The 24,781-nt window shown below is 31.9% G+C and overlaps 1 protein-coding gene across 1 annotated transcript in view; it reads left to right on the top strand.

Moving 5' to 3' along the window:
- Positions 1-1,631: 1,631 nt before the first annotated feature.
- Positions 1,632-24,781, top strand: part of LOC128990987 (neuropeptide CCHamide-1 receptor-like) — a 37,876-nt gene continuing 14,726 nt past the window's right edge. Inside the window, exon 1 of the mRNA XM_054413678.1 lies at positions 1,632-1,658. The gene's annotated coding sequence lies outside the window, so the exon portion shown is untranslated. The remainder of the gene's footprint in view (positions 1,659-24,781) is intronic.

Genomic DNA, 24,781 nt, shown 5'->3' with positions numbered 1-24,781 from the left:
AGTGCTGAAAAAAGTGCAACCTTTGACATACAAGAAAAGTAATTTAATTAAAAATAACATTTTTTCCAACGGTATAAAAATAATATGTTTAGTCCAATGTATATCATAACAATAACAAGAATAGAAAAACAAGAGGTGGTTGGTTTGAGATACAATTAATAACATGCATGGAAATGTAGAAATACAATTAAAGCGAAAAATTCATAATAAACTAATAAATAAGGTAAAATATTAGGAAAATTTTTGCAGAAAATATATTGAACCGCCAATAAAACAATGCCTTGTAGCCCCGATGAACCTGGTATATATGCAATAAAGATCTATCACCATGACCACTGTAATTCGAAAAGACTTAGCAGAAACACCGAAATGTTGTTTTGCTCTGAAACCTCACATCCATATCTGAGGGGTCTTAATAGACCGCTGTTGTAGGCATGCAAAGTAGGAAGATGACACTTCCTATAGGAAGATCACATAGGGAGTTCCTAGGGATGACATCTGCTAGGGCTAGGAGAGCAGGACTGTCCAGAAAAAAAATTTTGTTGAGCGCAATAAGATAAGCATTTCTGCATATATGCAAGAATGTCAAACTGCTCCTCAATATAAGAGACAAGTTTTGATAAGAACTCCAAGTCCCAACTTTCTTTTAAAATGCTTTTGGATATCCTCAAGTATAATGTCTTTTTGTTGATGTGGCTACAAAAATGATAGGCCTGTATTCATGAGCTGGACGAACCAAAGACTTGAATACGTGTGATCGGTAATGAATTCTGTTGAATTGTAATGGTCTGTCAATTAGATACTGTTTCATTTTAGAAGTAATATGTATTCAGTCTTGGACGGGCTGTCGAATTCAGACTTGGTGTGTATATTTAATGTTTTCGGTGCTGTGCACATGAAGTCATACACTGATAGTGTAAGGTAAGTTTACAAACACACGAAGATGTAGCCATCTTAAAATGTCATCATTAGTTGTAGCCATCTTGAATCGTTCAAAAAGACTCTAATGTTAAATTTGTGACAGTTTACATCTCTTTCAATTGTTGTAAAAGTATAATTTATATGTTTAAGTCAAATAAAATCTATGGAAGTCAATATTAGATTATCAATATTGTTCATTGCCAGGCCGAGTTTTGAAGTAAACAAAATAGTATATATATGTATTTTTTTTACATTTTCCGTCGGCATGCTAATGCATTATATGTGCCTGCAATCAGTCCCAAGACTATACATTCTATTTAGCAACATTTATAGGTTTTTGCAAAGATAGTCACCATAATCTTGAGGTGTATTAATATACAGTATATTCCCATTAAGTTGAGTTAATTATCATATCACAATTAAATCCTAGATTTTCCGGCAAAATATGCCAATACGACTGTCACATTTCCTTAAAAGAACGGTTTCATTTATTGGGAATTTTACTCAAGATGTAATAAAAAGGGCTAACGATGGCATTTTTAAGTACAACAAAAACTGAAAACCATAAGAGTGGCTATGCAGCAAATCATAGTTAGACTATTCTGTTATCACAAACTACTAGATTATAGACCGCTAGTTTTATTTTTATCAAGGGCACTGATAACAACTAAAGGCGACAATGTCAGAAGTCACTCTCAGTTCGGCGACTGACTTGACAGTGTTAACTGCTGACACAGGTAACTATTTGTCAAAAATAGTTTTAAAAACTCGACTAAAAAAAATTCCATGGATTTTACTACTCTCTTTTTTGTATCGAAAAGTTCATGTTCTGAATTTTACACCATAGAGCTTTTCTTAGATAGCGATAGATTTGTCCAGGTTAACGTGAATACTTTTAAATCAAACCGAGGTTTTATAAACATAATTTTATTAATATCTTAGTTTTTAATTTGACAAACAATATTTTAAATTAGAATTAAAGTTTTATGGTTTTATTTTAAATGATGTTGAATAACGTTTTTGGTCTGGATGTGAACTCTATGGAAATCTTGTTTTATCTTGTAATTTTCTCGATTAAAACCAGTTAGTTTCCCCAAGCTCCTTAAGATTATTCTAGCCTGACATAATCTAGACATTTAAATAATTTGGAGGGAGCTACCGAAATTGGAACATTTTTAATGAAGGCCTGCAAGCCCTTTTAAGATTAAATAGATACAACCTTACTTATTTATAGACAATAGTTTGTTGTATATTTTGAGGCAGTAAACAAAGTTAATTTGTCATAGCAGGTGTAGGTTTAGTACTTATTATGGCGTGTACAGATTGATTTCCCAATATGGTCTGTTAAAAACTTGAGACGGAGTCTGTTTTTTAAATTAACTCAGTATTAATTTTATTGGATACAGAGGAGTGTGTCAGATGGTAGTGAACGTGTTAAAACTGTTCAAGTAATGAACTAAAATGAGCCGATGATAAGAGATAAAATAATAATAATTATTTGAAATACAAGTTTCACGAACTTTAATATGAAAGTTATTGTTTAAACAACATAACATCTGTAAATTCCACTTTGAATTTCACACAAAGCTTTGAACAAGTAATAAACAATTTTGCCTTAGGATGCTTACTTTACTTTTTAAAGAAAGAATCAAAGAAAAGATTCATCAAATGGAAGTTTAAATTATTCTTCATGTATAAATAAACCAAGACAGTGAGTGCAATATCAAATGATATCTCTTTGTATTTCCGGTTGATTAGATTTGTTTGAAAAACTTACTGAAATTTCCTTTGAGGCAAGTTCTCTGGGTTTATAAAACAAAATATAACTATCAATTACCCATCTCTGTAGACCAAATATTAAAAAAATCACTTTGAAATAAAATCCCCAAACATTCTGTGACAGGAGTTCTATTAATGCTTTGCATTTATTTGAAGTAGATGAATAGTTTAAAATAATTTTTTTTTAAACAACTTCAATAGAAGGAGTTGTTTGCTATTGATTACCGGTGCTGTGTAACTATAATCAATCTTTGGGAAAGGTGGAAGCCAACACAATCGAATGGAAGTATTTTTGTTGTTATTTAATCAATGTTTGTGAAGATTCAATGGTGGTGTTAAATTTGTTTGCAGACAAGCCTAAAATTGCCTGAACATATTTTATTAGCCCTGTGAATAGTGTAAACGAAGTTAATGTAATTTTCACTTATAAATTTATTACGATTTTACTCATCCAAGAAATTAAATATATTAAAGCTTAGATATTAAAAACGAACCAAATAAACGTAGAGTTAGGTCAATTTACAACCAAACTACTACGATTTTACTACCTGAAAATTAAAGCTTCAGATACCAAGAATGAGTAAATGCAGCTTAAAATAACATAACGCAACCCCTCAGTTTACTAACAGTATATTACCCAAGAACTGTGTTATCTTTCGTCCAGAACCTTTATCGCGATTGCAATTACGCAAATTTTTAAACAAACAAACACACTTTCACATTTATAAAAAAGTAAGATAAATAGTATTAGAAAACATTATTTTAATACTATTTTAAAATCAGGATCTAAATACCTAGTTTTTTGACTATCTGTATGTGATTTTTAAAACGAACGATTCTACTAAAAACCATTAAAGGATCTGGTTTGGGAAAACGTTTGACTAATCCAACCATAAATTTATTGTAAAAATCTGTTAATACACAACTAGGATCTCTTATATTAATACGTGAGGGCTGTTTTTTGTGAACAAAACTCCTCTGTTATTTCTGGACCGATTTTAACGTTTGAGGTGTCAAATGATTCGTCTCAATTCGTAGTTTTGCATAAAGGTTTTAGAATTTAAAAAATATTACCCTTAAGGGCACAAGACACTCTCAAAGGTCGCATTTCCCCCATAAGAATTACATTGAAAACAAATTTAAAAACAAAAACAGCTGTACATAAAAATAAACTCACCAGCTTTTTTGGAGTAAATATTGATGTTTGTAATATGTATGAGGTTACAAACAAATCTAAACAGTTAATCAGTTTTGTTGGAAGAACAGCAAATTTCTTGAATTCAAAGGAGAAATATTGAAGACAGGAGGAGGAGACAATTAATAGGAGATCTTATACGTATAAGAAGAGTAGAAGATAGGCCTGGTCTCACAGTAAGGAATCCAGGTACGCAATCACTTGGGGAGATGAATCATTTTGCCAGTTATGCTAAGCAACTTATTTTGGAAGTAAAAAAAAAATATGAAGAATATACACATCGTGTTGTCACAGTGGTAAAGTAAACCTACCTAAAGTCAGATCAAAGAAATACATGCAAGAAATGTTTAATGGTATCAGCTTTAAGTCGGGAAACATTTGTAGAAAACACTAAAAAATAAGGCCGGGTCCAAAAAATGCTAAAATATTTTTACAAGAAGCGTTTATCTATAATTTCAAAGCGGTATTAAATAGCGTGATCATTTCAATTAGTTACGTTAGCATTTAGTCGGGTTTTTTAAACTCATCGAAAATTATGACTGTTATTACTGTAGTTTTAAAATAACTCCTGCATAATACCGGTACTTGACAATTGCTCGATTTCGAGCAACAGGTACACTAGTATTAAATATTTTGTGAGACCGTGCGTGGCCCAGACCACCTTACGGATGTGACGTGGCACGGTGCAACAATGGGAAAAATTAAAATCATTATAAAATTCTCATAATTTAATCCATCGTTGATTTATAAATAAGTTTCAAAATTGTATTATGGCCTGTTAAATATTATTTTGCTTATCAAATGTATATTATTAGCTATTTTTAACATGTTTGGACTAGAATCAGAAGCGTTGCTTACACAAAGTCAACAACGACATTACTATTTTAACAGAACACGGATAAAATACAATAGATAATTTACACTGACCAAAGACTGCTCTCAGATTATCCTAATGATTTTCCCTCGTCAAAGCTTGGTCCCCATAAGTTCGGTACTGTCATAAGCTGAGCATTTAATAAGTTAAACATGTAGCCTACATGTATATGTTTGAAATATTTTTGTTAAGGAGTTAAATGTAATGACTAGGTCATGTGTATTTTTTAAGTTTTCATATAAAGTAACTATCAAAAACGCCACACATATTATTTTAAGATATATTTACTATCACGCAACGTATTGTTCAGAAACATTTGGTTTGTAAACAGAAAAAAACTATAAAAATAATTTTGCATGTATTGTGAAAATTACATAACCTATTAAAATAGATTTGAATGTAATTTCAATTTTGATAACCATTAAATTAAGATTTGTCTGTGAATGTTTTCGTTTCTAAAGTATAATGATGAAATTTTTGAGTTTTCACCCTGTACTTAAAACCAATAATTTGAATATATAAATCAACAGTAACTAGTGTTAAAGGCACTTAAAGATCTAATCCAGGGTTAGTATTGGTCATTATGACGACTCTTGTGCAGTGTACAGCAATTGACCATCCATTTCCGTGCTTGGATCTCACGATGAAGGTCATTTCATTCATCAGCCAACTATAATGACTGCAACACTTGTTCACATGTAGTTATGCGCATGCAACATCGATGATATCAGCGTGGAACTATAATGTGAACAATCAGTGCAACTGTTCTGAAACTTAAAGTGACACCAATTACTTTGAATATGGTAATTTTAAAAGATGGAATTGTTTACATTTCGAGCTTAATAAGTTGTTCGGGTTTGTCATGTTTGTAAGCTGTGCTTTCGGCTAAGTTTTATTCTTGAATAGAAAAAGATTCGGATTAATTTTTAAACATTTAGTTGTTTTTTGTCGTTCCATTTTGTTTAATTTAAATTTACCAAGAGGGGTAGTACTCAAATAAGTACAACATATTTTTTAGTAGGAGAAAAAATGGAAATATCATTATATCTATAACATTTTAGAAATTTAAGGCTAATGAATGGGTGCTACTATTTTTATTCAAGATTCATATAACTAGGAGTTGTAATGGTACTGAAGGTTAACTTAGAAATATCTAGTAAAAAGGCATCATTATTGAAGTATGTTCTCATAGATGAACTAAAATTTCCATCAAAGACTAAATCACTCAATTTTGTCTGTTTTCTAAAGCCGGGTTTTCCTAGACGCAGAAGTGGAGAGCGGAGAGAGGAACGCGGAGAGCGGACTCCACTTGTCTTAGGTAATTTAATGTTACTGTTTTCCTTGAAGCAAAGCGGAACACCATGTTAATCTCTATTCCGCTCTCCGCGTTCCTCTCTCCGCTCTCCGCTTCCGTGCCTAGGAAAACCCAGCTAAAACATGTACAAAATAATGCTAGTAGACTTCTCATAATGTTTTTTAAACTGTTTTGAGGTGTGTTTCATGCTGGTTGACTATACGTGAATGTCTTGGTGTGCACTCACAGTGATTAATGTTTTATCTTACTTGAGTGTAGATTTACAATATTTGCAACAGATTGTATAGTATCTTTGGTTTTGATACCAAAGAACAAGTAGTAGTTAACAATTAAGTTATATCGATGACATTGTTTTAACAATGATTAAATAATGTATCAAGTAGTGAACAATAAAACGCAAAACAAACAAAAATCATTAAAGAAATTCTGTCCAGCTGATAATAAATCTATGGGGAAGTATGTTTAACATGCTAGTACATTGTCAAGCAAGACTAATAACCGTATTGTTGTTACGGCCTGCGATATTCGGCAGACCCATTTGTTGATCAAACAACATAAATTTCACGTTCGCTATTTTTAAATCAAAACTGGAACAGTTAAACCGCAAGTAAATAAACAATCAATAGAGAGAAGAACCATTCGCGCGTTGCTAACAAATTAATTGTTTGCGCGTTCGTGAAATACTGCGTGTGCTCGGGTGGGTTCGTGCGCGCTCGGACAGATTCGTGTGCGTTCGGACAAACTCGTAAGTGTTCGTAAACACTCGGCCATATTGTTGGTGCCTTCAGTGTTCAGTCGCGTCGGATTCGGTCCGAGTGATTGTGGGCGAGACAGGTTGCATTTCAGCTCGCAAAATGTCGCAATTTATATAAACTGTCAGGTTCAAACGTGACATAGTGTTGAGAATACTTCCAGTTGCAGTATTTACTAGTGAGGGAAATTCTCTGCTTCGATTTTATGAGAAAATAAAAGTAAGACAAGTTTATTATTGAATGTTTGGGTTAATTTAATTTAAATGAACTAACTAAATAAATAACACTTAGATCAGCTGTTTGTGCGGGGATTATAGGGAAACAATTCGTAAGAAAACTGTTTTTAAATTTACTGAATAGTGAGTAGTTTATGTTGTACAAGTGCTAATTTATTCTGTAAACTATCAAGTTTTAATGCTACTGAAATCTATTAAAATTTAACAATTTATTAAATAACCAATCCACCCAGTAATCTTTTTATGTATTTATGATACACCGAAAATGCTACCATACAAAATTTATGGATAATGGTTAATAATCTATAACAGTAGTGAATATACTATATAAAGATTAAACTGCACTAGAATGTAATGTGGTTTTCCTTTCAAAAATCCGATTAGAATTAAAGTAATATTTCAGTAGATAATTGTAGATGTTTGACAACTAACCGAAAACAGTGGTTTTGATTTGGCTTTTGATTTTGTTTTTTGATTCGCATACACATGCTACAACACTTCAAAGCTTTTCATACATATACATAACATACTTGAGTGCATACATTTTACCTTATGTAATTTTGGGCGTATTAACCACGATTGTAATACGAAATATTTTTATAATTAATCATCATACAAATTACGAGAGAGTGTAATGATGGTAATAAGTTAAACATGTAAACTAAAGTTTTATAATAATATCTACTTTGACATACTTTCAGTTTAAAGAATTTTTAAGAAGAGTATTTTGGTTTACTTAAGCTGCTTAACAATTATAGAATTAAACTCGAGTTTCAGCTGTTAATAAATCACTTAACATAATTATATTTAAATTAACATAATAATTGTGTGATGCATACGCACAAATATTGAGATAAGCAAAAAAATAAAAAATACAAATTTACATCATGAAAATACTATGGAAGGATTAATTTTGATCTGGATTATCAACTTCTTATTTTAAATGAGTAAACAAGTCTTTTAAGAGGCATGAGTAATCATAATGTTTTATGGAAAGTGTTTAATTTTAATATTTTTAACAGCGAAATAGAACATCAGAGATTTTTCATTAATTATTAAGCACCATTCAATGTATCTAAAATTATGTCATTTGAACATCTCTAAGAGTAATATATTAAGTGTATATACGATTTTTACCAATCACGTTGGCCATCATCTCAATAGGTTATTTAGCCTGAATATCAATCCTGTTACTGATTGATATTGGTTGCCAATGCATTGATAATATGCATATATCTATTTACCATTTTCAGTAAAAGTGAGAATAGTGTTGGAAGTAGGAAGACATATTTTACTATATCTATATAGTAGCTTAAAAACGTGCAATGCTATCAAGAAGTTATTTTTATTGTTTGAATATACACTTTTTTAGTAAAAATAGACCATCAGTCATGTTTTTATGTGATACCATTGACTATTCAGATTGAGGTCAAAGATACCATGGGTTATGAAAGTGCACAAGCGAAGAATCCCGATTTCGTTATAGTGATGTAGCAAAAGTTGTCAATCTTTTATTCAAGTAAAGTTTTATTTAACAGTGAATATGAAATTATATTAAGCTAATTATAATAGATTTTATGACAATAAACACTTATGTATGGACTTATTTTCAACATACTACTTATTTTGAACCTTAACGTATTTAAATAATAATTATATGGAAATAGGTGCAAACTTAAGTATGCGCAAAATTTATTTTGCTAGTCAATAAAAAAGATTGTCATACATGTTACGTACGTATACCAAGTACTGTATATTTTTTTAATAACATGTGGGGGACTGAACTATTCTGTTGGTTAGAGCGCGGGACTTCGGTCCCTGAGTTCCCGGGTTCAAGCCCCACCAATGGATTTTATCTAAGTGATTTTGCTACAAACCCAAGGTCTACCCTGAAGTTATTTTAAAAATAATTCCGTGCTAGTAGACTACCTAGCCTCCTAGGACAAACAATATTAACATGTAGTGACATTAATTATCTACTAAATTTTCACTTTTGCTCATAAAAACCACTGAACAAAATTTACCATCGAGGTTTCAAGTAACTAACGGTGTTGATAATATATAGGATAATGAATATTTCATTATAATCTTGAACATTTGTTTTAAGACCAACTTGAAATTTAAGTGTTGATAAAAAGTACTGATAGAAATTAATGATTTTAAAACAAAAACTATGGTATTTAGTTTTTTTTATACATTTCCATAATTAATCAGCCATGTTATACACACTTAAAAACTTATGTTAAAACTACGAAACTCACAATATTCACTAAACAAATTTTAATTGCTCTCTATTTCTTTTACCAAAAGAGATCAAAATCTCTCTTTACAGCTACATAGCCGGTTAAATGAAACCAAAAGTAACGGCCAAATAAGCCTAAAGCTCTTTGTTTTAAAGTGCGCCGAGATAAACTTCAAAATTGGATCTGTTCGGAGATTGGCAAAGCACCGTTGTTTGTGCCGTTTATTTTGGGCAAAATGAGCTCCAGCCTGAACCACTGCAATTTTATGATTTTATGAAAACAACATAAAGCTGAAGGCCGTCTTGGTTTATGCGCAAGTTATCTAAGAGTTGCATAAACATTTGAGTTTACCGTTCAATGGAAATATCTTGCACTTAAACTCCTCTACTAAAAATAACCTTCATAAGTAATGAGTTGTGTAATATACATTCAGGGCGAGTGTTTGCCTATTTAAAACTTATTTTTGAAAAACCATAAACTGGTTTAAACCGGGTTTGTCTTTTCTATGAAAAATGACAATACGTGTTTTTCAAATAAATATACAAATTTGCCAATTTCCCTTTATATGGTTTCCTATTTGCTATTCAAATTTCTAATTTAATGATTTATGTGAAAAGAAATTTGTCCAAGAAAACAAAATTGTTTAGCTACATTTTACTAATTTATTGAAACTACTATAAATATGATAACTATTTAGTACTGAATCATTATTCGCTTAAGTGTATAGTTAAAGGCGATTTCTAGTTCTTTTGTTAATTTATCAAAATATTTTAAACTTTGATTGCAGCTTACTCTAGACGTCAACTGAACTAATTTGTTCTTTCTTAACATAATATTTAGCGTGCAAAAAGCTGATGTTATAGTTGTATTGTTTTTTAGTCGCTGGTTGTGGGAAGGGTTAGTTAGTTTTTATCACACACAAAATTACAACTACGAATAGGATTAATTAAAGTGATAATAATAAGTATAATAATATAATTGAATATAATTGATAATTAATATAATTGAATAAAGCGTATAAGTATTAAGTTTTATTCCCCTAGCAGTAAAAAAAAACAAAAAAACAAAAAAAAAACACACTTATATTAAACTAGATAGATGAAACATATGTTTATTCCCACCGATCGAATTAAAACCGGGTTTATTTAAAAGATAAAATATTTATAAGCACAATTTTTTATATGTATAGGAACATCTAATAAAATTATCCTAAGTTTACTTGCATTGATTTTTCTGTAATAATTGCCAACAAATAAGGTAAAGGACAAAATATATAGGTAATGTGGTAACCTTTTAGCCTATACATTATTTTTCAAAATAAATTATATGAAAACATTATCCAGAGTAAAAGTTGTCGACCCTAGATAAAACTATTTCGGACGATTCTAGTCGTTGGCTGTGTAATTGCATTGAATTCAATTTGCTCAGAATCTGTTCGAATGCCTGCTGAAAATCTGGTTTAATTACACTTCACACTTATTCAATCTGCCTCATATTCCATATTATAACAAATAGATTTGTTGCAATCTAAATATGTAAATGGTCCATTACGATTCTGATTACTGCCTTTTGATTAGTTAGAACATTTTCATAAAGTGGAAACAGTTATTATGTAACATAATAATGTTATATTGGCAACATTTCTAATCACTTATTCTAGCAAATTCATAATACAATTTCAACGTATAATAGTGTGTTGTAATATATTTTATACTAGTGTCTCTAAAACGTAGGTAAGTAGAACATATGCTGAACGTAATGTTAAAAAAAACGTATTACTTTATATCCCTTGGAATACGAATAAGCTTTGAAAATTATAAAAATATCTGTGTATGGTAATCCTTCAAATCCATTTATCAAAGATTTGACATCAAATCGGTGCAATTTTAAAAATATACTTGTCAATTCATTTACTATTAAGGACTGACACTTAATATGCGAAAAAGGACATTGATGTAAATACAGAACACTCCAGGTACACACATACCCAATAACAATAGCAATACAATAACAAAATTACTGGCCTGAAGATGACACCAATTGGGAGCCGAAACTAGTTTCTAAGTGCAATTTTAGTGATAATCTTAAACAGATATTAAAATAAAAAAAAAAACTAAAAGGTAAATATATTACATCAAAGTAGTTTAGTAACTTACTACTACGTCAACGAACTGTTTGTGTAGTAATTGTCCTCTACTGCATTACGTTGAGGTTAATGCTTATTTGATTACAAGTAGAGCCCTGTAATCAACGCCTTAACCATCTCTATTCAGACAAAGCTTGGTTGAGCTCAGGTGATTGGTGAAAACCTAATTACACCTGTACTTACCTGCTTTGTCGTCGTAAGCTCTTGTTTTACAAGTATTTGCATTTTCACATGTAGCATTACCATGTTAGAAACTATTTCTAAAAAGTAAAAGACCGTTTTAGCGTATTTCCCATAGGGAATAAGCTATTACCGTAGTACTCATGGTAAGACCTGGGGACCCAAGACAGATTTAATTTTTCATTTTGAGGTCCCTAGAGGCCAAAAACACCATCCGTTCAAATTCATATATATATATATATATATATATATATATATATATATATATATGTGTGTGTGTGTGTCCGTTAGCACGATAACTCGAGCAAAAATGATCCGATTTTGATTAAATTTGGTACAAACGTGTAAACCTACGTTCATTCGAACGAGTTCGCGATCCAGCATAATCGGACCATGGGAACGGGGGTTTATGGGGGGTTTTACGGGGTAAAAATGGGTTTTTCCCTTTTTTTACCCTAAAAACAAAAAAATTTGCAATTTCTGTCTCAACCATTTTGTAGAGCTTAAAAAAAGAAATAATTTAGTATACTGAAGCGCTGTTGTATGCCTAACGGTCACGGAGAAAATTAAAAAAAGTGTAATTTAAAATGTCCATGTTATTCTTATGGAGAAAATGAAAACTGTTGTAGTTTACTTGTTTATGGATATGTATTGATAAAATTTGGCAAATTTATTTATTTCATCCTATACTATTGACATATGGTCAAAAAACACTTTTTACCTTCCCCGTAGCAGCAAACCTAAGCACTTGTTAAATCTAATGTTATTTAAATTGGGAATAAATATGTTTATGGAAATATTTTAGTAAAAATGTATTGACAAGTTGAAATTCGCTTAGTCTGCAGGTTTGCTGCTGCGGGGGTATTTATGTCATCTATGTATTTAGCAAAGTGTTGTATTGATAACGTATGATATGATTAAGTTTAAAACTTTTAGTTAGCTGCAATATCATGATGGTTCAGGCTTTGAGTTTCTGGATTAACAGAATATTGTTTCTACGAAATTATTTGTCCAATTATCCGTATTTATTTACGTCATTATCTACAAACCTTGGGCTTGTAAAGCAAACCTTTGTTTGCTAATTAACCAACAGTCCTATATGTCATTGGACTAATGACATATATGATCAAGCCAGCAACTTTTGATTCAAAGGAAAATCCACTCAGCTACCCAGACAATCTTTGACAATTTAAATTTCACTAGTGTACCTGTTGCTCGAATTCGAGCAATGCGAATTATTACAGGCGTTTTTTTTTAATTTTTGGTTTGCAAATCGGCTATTTCAATGATTGCTCAAGAAATGCAGCAATGAATTCAGTTTTCTTTTTAGTATATCCAATTTTCCACGTGTTTTCCATTGTAATATTTTCGTCAGCAAAAATTCAAATAGTAAATATTTCATTTCAACCAAGTCAGTAAATGTTAGTTATGTTTGTAGTTACTCAAAATGCAACTAAAATAATAACATAAATTAAATAATCCAGCTGATCATAATGTAAACAAATATGTTCTTCATAAGGATAACTTGGGAACTTAAAAAGCTACTGGGGCAAAGTCCAAGAGACTTTGTAAAAATGTAAGGCCAGTTTTCAAATCTACACACCTAGACGAACATTTTGGTATATAATATGTGGGGTCAAATCTTAAAACAAAAAAGCCTTATTGTTCACAAAGTTGTATGTAGCGTATTAATAACATAGAAGATTGCAAATCGCTGTCAAGGCCACTAATAGTGTACACTATCTTAAGCTAGATATCTTAAAATAGCTAATACTTAACCCGTTGTGCAAACCATTTTGGTTACCTTTTATTATATGTACCAGATCCTCTGATTTATACGAGGTGACACTTTGGTGTATTGTACTTTTTAAAGCATTCATTATTTTTTGTAAAAAAACTAGATTTTAGCCTAATTTAACAGGTAAAAAAAATAGTGTAATGTTAACTGGGGTTAAATTTCCTTCTCTGGATGGTTGGTTCCGGTCGAATCAATATCCGGTGTAGTCTCAGCCCGAGGAGGTAGAGAAGAATATTTCTAAAGTTAAGAATAAAAGAGGAATTTACAAAACGAAGCTTGTTTAATTCAACTTCGACAAACTTCCTATGATATTACTAGTTATCAGTCCCCTTTCCGCTAACTTGTAATGACGTAAGAGATAGGGTAAAATAGTGGTTTCCTCTAGATACGTCTAGAAGATACTGGAGTAAAGAGATACTATAAAAAAGTAACATTTACATGTATTTATGTAATTTTAACTTTATTACATGTTACAAAATTTAGAACTAATTTAAATACCCCCGCCGCAGCAAACCTGCCGACTAAGCGAATTTCCATTTGTCTGAATTGATTTTCAGTTAAATATATTTTAATAACATTAGGTTTAACGAGTACCTAGGTTTGCTGCTACAAGGAAACAAATAAAGTGTGTTTTTGAGTAAAATATTGATAGCTTAGTACAAAATAAATAAATTTGCCAAGTTTGATCAAAATATATCCATAAACAAGCAAACTACAACATTTGACAATATTCTCCATAAGAATAACATGGGAATTTTAAATTTACAATTTTTTTAATTTTCTCCGTTACTAATAGTCGAACAAAAATACTTTTATATACTAAATTATTTGTTTTTTTAAGCTCTTTAAAAAGGTCTAAAGAGAAATCGGGAAATTTTGTGTTTTGAGGGTCAAAAGTGAGAAAAACCAATTTTTACCCCATAAAACCCCCCGTAAAGCCCCGTTCCCATGGTCCGATCGTGCTGGTTCGCGAACTCATTCAAGTTTATCCCGCTTTACACCTTTAAACCAAATTTCATCAAAATCGGACAAAAATTACTCAAGTTATCGCGTTCACGGACGTATATATATACATATATATATATATATATATATATATATAAGTCTATATATATATACATATATAACAATTTTAACGAATGGTGTTTTTGGCCTCTGGGGACATCAAAATGAAAAAGTAAATCGGTCCCGGGTCTAGGTCTTACCGTGCCACCTACGGTAATAGCTACTTCCCTATAGGGAAATTCGCTAAAAGTTGTACAGTTTACAATTATTCAGATTTGTTTCAATAGTGCAACTGTGCCTGAAGCGAGAGCGACTAATCACTCTGAATTAATTCAATATGGAACATGTAAAGTGGCACTTAGAGCTGTTACCAGTGAAAACCATATGTATTTGTTAACATTCTGTTTATATTGATGACAATTTGTGCCTTGTTAGATAGAGTTAGATTGGATTAATTTTATGCAGGGGTTTGTTAATAATTGTTTTTATCTACAGTAAATGTATAAGAGCTACAGGTCAAGGAAACTGCCTACAACGAACAATTAGGGTAAACATTTCAATTTTTATAGAAAACAACGTTATTTTATTATTTTTTATATTGTGACCCTTACAGTATTTCAAATGTAGAAGGATTTTTTAGGTACAGTAAATGCACTTTAGTATAAACGTATCTTTTTAAATTAAATCATACATAATTTTAAACATCATCTCCGCTTATAAAACATATAAGGTAGCCTACGGATTTTTTTAAAAACTAAATCAAAGAGTAGTTAATACATTTAGTTTTCAACCAAATAGTGGATGTATAGGTTTTTACGATAAATGTGTAAAACAATGTAATGTAAAAGGTCACACATTTGATAGCGACTTTCCGCCAATACCGGGAATTTCTACGTGTGACGCGAATGACCAGGCTGCCAATTTCGTGCTGACCGGAGCAATTTAAATAATGGAGACGACAAATGGATTAGGAACGTTGAAATAAATTTCCCAGAACTCTCGATACTTTATTACGCCATGCGGGGATGTGTTGTAAAGCACACATAAAGTTCGTCCACCAATGTTCTACTAAATGTATTGTTGCGGTGAGAATGTGAAATTAATGTTGTTTTGGTTATAGAGGTGGTAAACAGAAAATATAGGCCTTTTAATTATTTTTTTAAATACTTCATTAATTTTACTACACATAGTTGATTGCTGTTTCATAAACGATGAATGGTGTTATTTCAATTTTTGTTAGTTAAAATTGTTATTATCATTCCTCAGTGTCCATACTTTCATTGGATTTATTAATATAACCAACTTGGTGTACAGTATTAGCTAAACAATAGTCTTGCAATATTAAGCGGAGCAAGTACAATAATCCAATATCTTTAAGTAACCACTTATTGTTTATTCCCAATTAACTCTGGTCAAAAAGAGTCACTTTAGGTTCTAACAATCTAATGCATTATGTTAGTGAAACATAGGCCATTCAGTTTGATTCTTGTATTGCAAACTCCGATTACTCCAGTTTAAACGAATTGGAAGAGTAGCTTAAAGGGCCATGGCATAATTCAGACACAAAATAATCAAATAACTTCTTAATCAGCATCGTTCGTGTTATTAAATTACCTCAAAGCACAAAACCCACAACAAATAACACTTATAATAATATATTTACACTTATACTGTTTACTCACAAGACGGTTAATACATATAAATTATGGAAAGTGGTGATCGATTTCGATTGGCCTATTCATTCGCCGATTGGGGCTGATGATGATTGAAGTGTCCAATCGAAATCGATCACCACTTACCATCTGTTGAATGTATTTACCGTCTTGTGAGTAGCCTAAACAGTACAAGGGTAAATATATTATTATAAGTGTTATTATTGACGTATTTTTTTATGCTTTCAGACATAATAATCACACACAATCGGCAGACAAATTATCATAGTTAGCGTTAGCAAATCTAACTTCATCTGCATGAAAAAGCAAAGGCGTAAGTGTAGCATAAGAGCGTTATGGGCTTCACTCGCTCCGCTCAATTGATCTAGTGTCATTGTATAGGCCTTCACATAAAAGCTTCTCAATAACATGATTTCCAGTATTTTGGTAAGAGGTATTGTTTAGAAATGTTATCTGAATTAAAAAAACTTAAGAAATAATTTAAGCAGATATAACGAAAAGTAAATAAAAGATACGTCTTATAACACTTCAAACATATATTTACCTAACCCGCCATGTTAAACTTCCCTATCCCAAGCGTGATGTATATAACTTCCTTACTTCTCGAGTGATGTAAAGTATCAAAAACTCACTCGGTGATGTAATGAAACCCATTTAAATAACATTGAGTGATTAACTAAAAAAATATACCTCTATGGAGCCAAATATACCTTCAACGCTAGAAATCAGCTGTGCTCTTGAATTTTATTGTTATGTTTTTAAGAATTTTCCTAACCTAGCTTTTGTTTGTAAATGAACGTTACTGTTAGAAGATGAGTGAAATGGATAATGATTAATATTGTTCGTAACCTCCTGTATATTGTCGGGTCAGGTAAAATCTTGTACGTTACACGTTACGCAAGAGCGTGTTTACATCACTTAGGTAAATTATGCAACTCGCTTCCGCTCGTTGCACAACCTTCACCTGCGTGATGTAAAAACGCCCTTACTACACTTGTAAGGTAAATAGCTATTACGCTTATACTGTTACTCACAAGACGGTAAATATACAAAAAAGATGGTGAGTGGTGATCGATTTCGATTGGACACTCAAATCATCATCAGACCCAAAAGGCGAATGACAACGTGCGTCATTCGCCTATTGGGTCTGATGATGATTGGAGTGTCCAATATATATATATATATATGTTTTAAGTGTTATAAGACGTATCTTTGATTTACTTTCCGCAAATTTAATAACACGTACAATGCTGATCAAGAAGTTATTTAGTGCAGGTATAGCATCACAGAATTGTGGTAAAGTGGTAAGCATTCAAAGTTAACAGTCTAAAACTCCAAGGTTCAAATCCTATTTTAAAAAATCCGTTTGATTTAAATTTCTCTTAAAACGATTGGCTTTAAATTTTCTTTTTAATTTAAGGCACTTTCAATCACATTTTAGTGGTCTGAATTTATTTTGTTGGAATTTAAATACAGTTCAGTCATTTATTTATAAATGAATATGAACAGATTTGTTGTCATAAACCAAACTGCAGTTCATAAGAACCAGCCATTACCCAGTTTTTGCAGCGAAATCGTCTCATTTACTACTAATAACAGATCGTTGACTAAATCATCTCAGTACATTGTGTACATAAAAAAATAAATTCCATGTGTTCTATTAAAAAAGAAAAACACAAATGTAGGTACAACATCAGAAATGTTACAGTAATGGTTGATTTTGCAAATTCGTGTATGTGGAAACGTGCATTAATTGTTTTTCTCCATTAGACGCTAGAATTTTATCACAGAAAATTCCAAACGTACCAAACTACCATTGTAATGTTAAGTTTATTGGACAGTTTAATTTATTGCTAACACGGTTGAACACGGTGAAAATTTCAAAAGAAGTCAAATGTTTAAGTAAAAGCAGTAAAGCAAACACTAGCGATTAAAGTATAAAACTGCGAACATAACATAAACTAGGGTAAACTTGGCACAATAAGATTAATGTAGATTGAAATCTGACATCGTATTTGATACGGAAAGTTTGCGGCTATATTCTACCCAAGCAGTAAGCTATTGAACTATTGAAGCAGTATTTTATTGAAGTTTTAAAGTTTCTGAGAAAATAAACACAATCGCCTCACCAAGACAACAAAACTTTATGTGTTTTAAGCTAATCTGAATACAAGGTGACTGTAAAATGGGGTGAAATAATCAGTGTATATCCTTTAACGATTACGATAACTGGTTCTTTAGTCAATACTATTCATTAAATACTGATGTAGGAAAGCTGGATGCAGATTCGAGCCATCAAAAGACTACTGCAATCCTTCAAGATCGGGGTTTCGCCTTCTAACTACTTTATTTCAAACCCAGCTAACCAGATTCTTTGTTTATTGGGCTATTATACTATCCTGCTTTGGTTTTCCAAACACTCCTCCTGAACGGCTGAAGCTTTCTGGACGAAATTAGCACAGTCACAGTAACTAACTAAAATAAAACATGTAAAACTAAAATGGAACAAATCGGACTACAAAGATTTTCCCTTCGTTGAGAAATTTAACATATTTGGGTTGATTGGTTGCTATGACGGTTTTTGCAAGATGGCAATAAAAAGGTTAACAAGAGAGTTATGACCATATGTTTTTTACTAGCAATTTATACAAGCACTTTACAAATACAGAACAGAAGGAAAGAATAATCAGTTTCATAATGTTGAACAGAATATATTGAACAGAGTATACTTCAAAATGAATGACCCATTAAATGCATTGTTGAATTTAGATCCTACAAATAGACATCCCACTTCTATGAACAACATGTAATGCCTTGGTAGCTGCAAGCAGAAATCCTATTTACTTGAAACAGATGTAGCATTGACTTTGGACACTGCAAAAAGACATGTGAACTTATGAATATTGGGAATGATCAATTCGTAGTTACATATTTCAAGATTATTTGGTTAGCATGCCTGCTGCACAGTATTGCTAAAGGCAACTACATTGTACGCCTAGTTATTTATTCCAAGCTGTTTATGAAAAAACCAAAACTAATAACACAGGATGACACTCTATAGCCTAAGTATTACTCTATGCATTTCTGTATATTTAACATAACTGGAATCTTTCATAAGTTTAAACTCCTTTTCACGGTCTGAAAGGTTTCGGTCTCAATACGTTGAGAGCTTTCACCGATGAAGGATAAGCTTTTCAGACGAATTTACAAGGAGCTTTGATAAGTTGTTATTCATTGCTTTTTACATCTTGCGCAGTTCAAAGAACGTATTTCTACGAACACCTTTTCATAATAGTATTTATGATTTGTGTGCTCCTTACAGTATTCTCTGACAAATGTAAACAATACAAATAAAGGCTACAACAAGTAAATTTTCAACTTAAGAAAATATTTTTTCATTACACTGTCTCAAAAACAGGTATCTTACGGATCGTCTTGAGTCCCTAAAGATAGCTTGTTGCTGACTAGTCCGTAAAATCTTTGACTATTAATACTTCAGCATCCAATAGTCAATGGTAACATTTTACGGACTGGAATCATATGATTATGTCTAAGCTTATCTAAAAACAAATCAGCTGTTCTGATCCTTTAAAATACTTCAACAATATAAAAACAAACTTTTTTGGTAAAGTAAACGTTCCTTTTTAATCAAACAGTTTTGGCTATATTTTGTATTTTCCGCCATAATATATAACAATGTAATGAAAAATATTGTTCGTAACTCGTCCTAAAATGCTTTTTTGCGACTTAATCGAATTTCCGATCCCGGCAAAGCCTCGTCCGTTAAACACGATATCGTCCCAAAAAAAAACCTACTTTAGGGACTGGTAACGAAAACTACTATTTCACCCAAAATTTAAACTTTTACTGTTCTAATAAAAATTTCAAATAACAAGTGGTACTATCGGAAATGGATTAGGTTTCAAATGGATTAACCTAAAGTTAATAAAATACATTTCGGTAAGCATGTGTCCTGTTTTTTAAATTTTGCTTTATTGCAGTACAACTGCTGGTTATTTATTCTATGATACAACATTGTTTGAAGTTCTCCCTAGAAAGCTTGATTACTGGTACTGGTTGTATCTAAGTGGTTGGATCAATTTCCCTGGTGACCGAATTGTTATGCATGAGTCGTATTTGTTAAAAGCGCTGCTGGACTAGGGAGTTAGAATTATTTTGTAAGCGTTAGGATTAAAACTTTGTCAATAATCTATGTATTTTTACTTATGTGATAATACAACTCAGTGGCTTTGTAGCCCACAATAAACAGTGTGTCCATCTATTAGAGAATTATCTAAGTCTACTAAGTTAGTAGAATTTTCTGTGTAATAAAGATCTTCTTTAAACAAAAACAAAAATATGGTGATATTCAAATTAATAAAGCTAGGCACGATATATATCGTGTATAATACAAATTTAAAATCAACCCTTAATCCTTGAAAATAATTATGTTGGGTGAATCATGTTAGATGCCCACTATATTGACTTCAAACAACCCCTTGGTACTAAAACTATTAAATAAAACATTTTCTAACTAGACTTACCCTTAGAAATAACTTGAACAAACTTTAATGTTTTTTTTTTTTTTTTTTTTTTTTTACAGAATACACCAAACCCAGAAATTCAATAGTTCAAATAAAAATTGTAAAAAATAAAAATATCTCATAATATACATAATATTAAAGCTCTTATTAACACATAATTATTGGGATGATTAGCATTTGACTATCTAAATTCTTTTCAAAATGGCGGCTCGTCTGGTGAAAACTGTGTACTATTTTTAATGCCCCATAGTACAAACATCTCCACTCTTATTATAATATTGTGATGAATGTAAAACTTTAATCAGAGTAGTGAATTCTGGTTTCGGTACATTATGTGTTCAAAACATATTTAAAATATCTTTGGATAACTTTAAGTTAAGTTTAGTGGTAATGGATCATCTTTATTTCATCATTGAAGGTCTGATATTTATTACCATCAATGGCTTGTCTGAAATTTATAGTGGACACCTTTTTAGATGGACCCTATGGATGATGTATATATCAAACGAATGCTTGTGATTAATTTAAGATCGCTTTCAGTTGGAATCTTGACGATAGTTATTTTACTGCCATACCTACTGTAAAGAAAAATTTTATTACACTTAAATCCTCACTTAGATTTTATATTTATTTTTAAAAACCTTTTAGAAAAATGTAAAGTTTAAGCTTAAAAGATGTATTATTGTTGACAGAAAATGAGTCATATACAAGGAAAATTAATTTGATTAATCTAAAAATTCGACATGTTTCCTCCTCTAGAGGAGATAAAAAATGACTTCTACTTTCAATCCACCAAGCAGTGAAACAAGCAGTTAAGATATGAACAATTTGTCAAGAAACATTGAGAGCTTTAGAAACAGCAATAATATACAGTTTTTTAAAAACAGAAACAAAGTAGCAAATGCCCATTGAAGTAGCACTCGTATTATGGTACACAGTTTAACATTTTGAATTGCCCACCTGGAACTAAACAGATGTCAGACACAGTCATTGTTGGACCCATCTTTTTACTTTTATCATTGACTATTGGACGGAAGTCACAACTTTTATGAATTAGGTTATTTATTACCAACTTATAATGGAGTGTGTTTTATCCATGATAAACTTTCAATACAAAAAGTATAATTACGTACAATTATCTATACTTATAAAAGGCAAAGCCCTCACTGACTGACTGACTGACTGACTGACTCACTCACTCATCACTAATTCTCCCACTTCCCACTTACCTAGGAGACTGAAATTTGGTAAACTGATTCTTTAGGCATTAAATAGGAAAACTAAGTGGTTTTTATTCTGATCGGACTCTCGGGCTCCACCCCAGTGGCTCTGGAGTTTCCCATGTTAACCTAATGAGTACTCATATTTAATTGGAATTAATGAATCTTAACAGCTGTTTCAATTAAACAAGTTAGTTCTGTTCTATGATGTTCAATAGCATTAAAGTTACAAAGATTACCAACAGAGTGCAGCACTATTATTTTTTTATATTTGACAACAGCAAATTTTAAACCAAAAGGTGAGTGAGCGTAGCGAACGAACTTCAACCCGGAGGCGAGTTAGCGTAGCGAACGAGCTAACCTGAAGGCAAGTGAGCGCAGCAAACGAGCTCCAACCGTAAAGGTGAGTGATCGTAGCGAACGAACTTCAACCAGGTCGTGTGAGCGCAGCGAACGAACTTCAACCAGGACGTGATTGAGCCATGCGAACGAGCTCACATATGAAGTTAAACGGGGCAAAGCCCGCGGGTACAGCTAGTTACGTATAATTACGTATAAGCGTATAATCTACAGTTTGATTACAGATTAAAACTAATATATTTGTACTTTACAATTTTTTAATACCGTTGTTACTATCAGGAGATAATTTGATTATTTTAATTGATTGAAAATCATGTTTGCCATATCTTTGTAGATATTTTTAGATGTCATGATGAGATATAATTTATCAAATTTAGTTTTGTAGAGAGGATAGATTCTCATGATTAAGAATCTGTGTAGATGACGTAATGTATGTATGTATTTTTAACATAAATAAACATTTTCTCAGCGACTCCAGTCTAAAAAATATCACTAACTTACTCTTGGAGAAGGTAGAGAAAATACAATTCAAGGTGAAAACTGATTTTGTTAGTATACAATACGATAATAACGATAGTTTTTAACCATTTATAGTTATCAATACTTTTATTTATTCAAGTTATAAAAAAAACCAGTTATATCAGTGCTGATCCAAAAGTTATGAAAAAGAAAAAAAACTATGAATTTAAACTGCAAATTAAACCAGCGCGATGAGAGCATCTAGCTTTTGAGAGGAGATCAAAAGCAACAAGTTTGATCAAAGCATAGTTTTACACTGCTCCAGGGATTTAATATAAAGTTTTTGTTTACTCTAAACCCAGCATTTGATCTTGTGGTTATATCGTTTAGCGTAATCTAAGGATAATGTTTCTAAAACATCCACAACTCATCGTATTAGTATATATATATATGAGTTGCATATTACTTACACAACTAGTTAATTTATAAACATAATAGATGAGTGAACGAAGTGAACGAATCTATGTATCGTGTATAGCGGAGTCGGAGAAAAGTTGTCCTCTTGTCTGTGAGTCCGTGAGTGTGTTCGCGTCAAATCTCAAGAACCGTTGCACTTATAGCGTTCAAATTTTGCACACATAATTATGACACCAGTGGGAATACCCCATTAAAATTCTAGACGATTCCGCTCAGTAGTAATTATAAAACCCTAAAAAAACATTTTTAAATTCGTCCCATAAGAATAACATTAGAAGCTACCTTCTTCTTCTTTTTATTTGTTTACGTTTTGCGACCAACAATTTTGTCGTCTACTTAAGACAGAGAGAACGACTTATCCTATAAGCTCTTTCATTCATGGAGTAAAGAGTTTGACGTTTATGAATATATATGACATCATAATTTCACAACTTTCAGAATAATAAATTGAACTTTACTATATTAGTCGGCAGTTATACAGTTTTATGATCAGGTCAATTCACATTTACACTACAAATGTATATACTCGTATTTAGTACTAAGCAGCTATTTACTTAATTCAATTTAATGTTGGCATTTACTATTAAATAGTCAAAGATGTTAGTCCATTTTTATACTAAAATGCTATGCGAAGGGGGGGGGGGAAACAGGTCCACGACGTAGGAAGTGGTGAAGGAAGGAGTCGAGGTGAACAGTCTGGAGTGTGGGAACCCTTTGTGACAGTTAGAATAATGTACCTGCAATACTAAAATACTATGGGAAGGGAGGGAAACAGGTCCACGACGAAGGAAGTGATAAAGGAAGTCGTCAAGGCGAGGGTCCGGAGTATGGGTAGCCTTTGTGACAGTTAAAATAATGTATCTGGAATTCTCAAAATGCCATAGGAAGGGATGGAAACAGGTCCACGACGATGGAAGTGGTAAAGGAAGTAGTCAAGGCGAGCAGTCCGGAGTGTGGGAACCCTTTGTTACAGTTAGAATAATGTATCTGCAATTCTGAAATGCTACGAGAAGGGAGGAAAACAGGTCTACGACGTAGGAAGCGGTGAATGAAATGAAGTGATAAAGGTGAGCAGTTTGGAGTGTGGGAACCGTTATTGGCAGTTAGATTAATATATTTGAAATACTAAAATGCGATGGAAAGGGAGGGAAACAGGTCCACGACGTAGGAAGTGGTGAAGGAAGTAGTCAAGGCTAGCAGTCCGGAGTGTCGAAAACCTTTGTGAATGTTTGATTATTGTACCTGCAATACTAAAATGCTATGGGAAGGGAAGGAAACAGGTCCATGACGTAGGAAGTGATAAAGGAAGTAGTCAATGCGAGAAGTGCGGAGTGTGGAAACCCTTTGTGACAGTGGGATTTATGCATCTGCAATACTAATACCCCCGTCGCAGCAAACCTGCATCCTAAGCGAATTTCCATTTACCCGGCTTGATTTCTACTAAAATATTCCCTATAAATTTTCAGATTTATTTCCTATTTAAATAACATTAATTTTAGTGAGTAGTTAGGTTTGCTGCTACGGGGAAGATGTTGAGATGTGTTTTTTCAATTGAAATATTGATAGCTTAGTATAAAATAAACCAAATTGCCAAATTTGATTAA

This window comes from Macrosteles quadrilineatus, unplaced genomic scaffold (genome assembly GCF_028750875.1).
Source record: "Macrosteles quadrilineatus isolate MER2022 unplaced genomic scaffold, UCM_ALF_1.0 Scaffold_3__2_contigs__length_128488019, whole genome shotgun sequence".
Classification (NCBI taxonomy): Eukaryota; Metazoa; Arthropoda; class Insecta; order Hemiptera; family Cicadellidae; genus Macrosteles; species Macrosteles quadrilineatus.
This window is presented reverse-complemented; position numbering and strand designations above follow the sequence as displayed.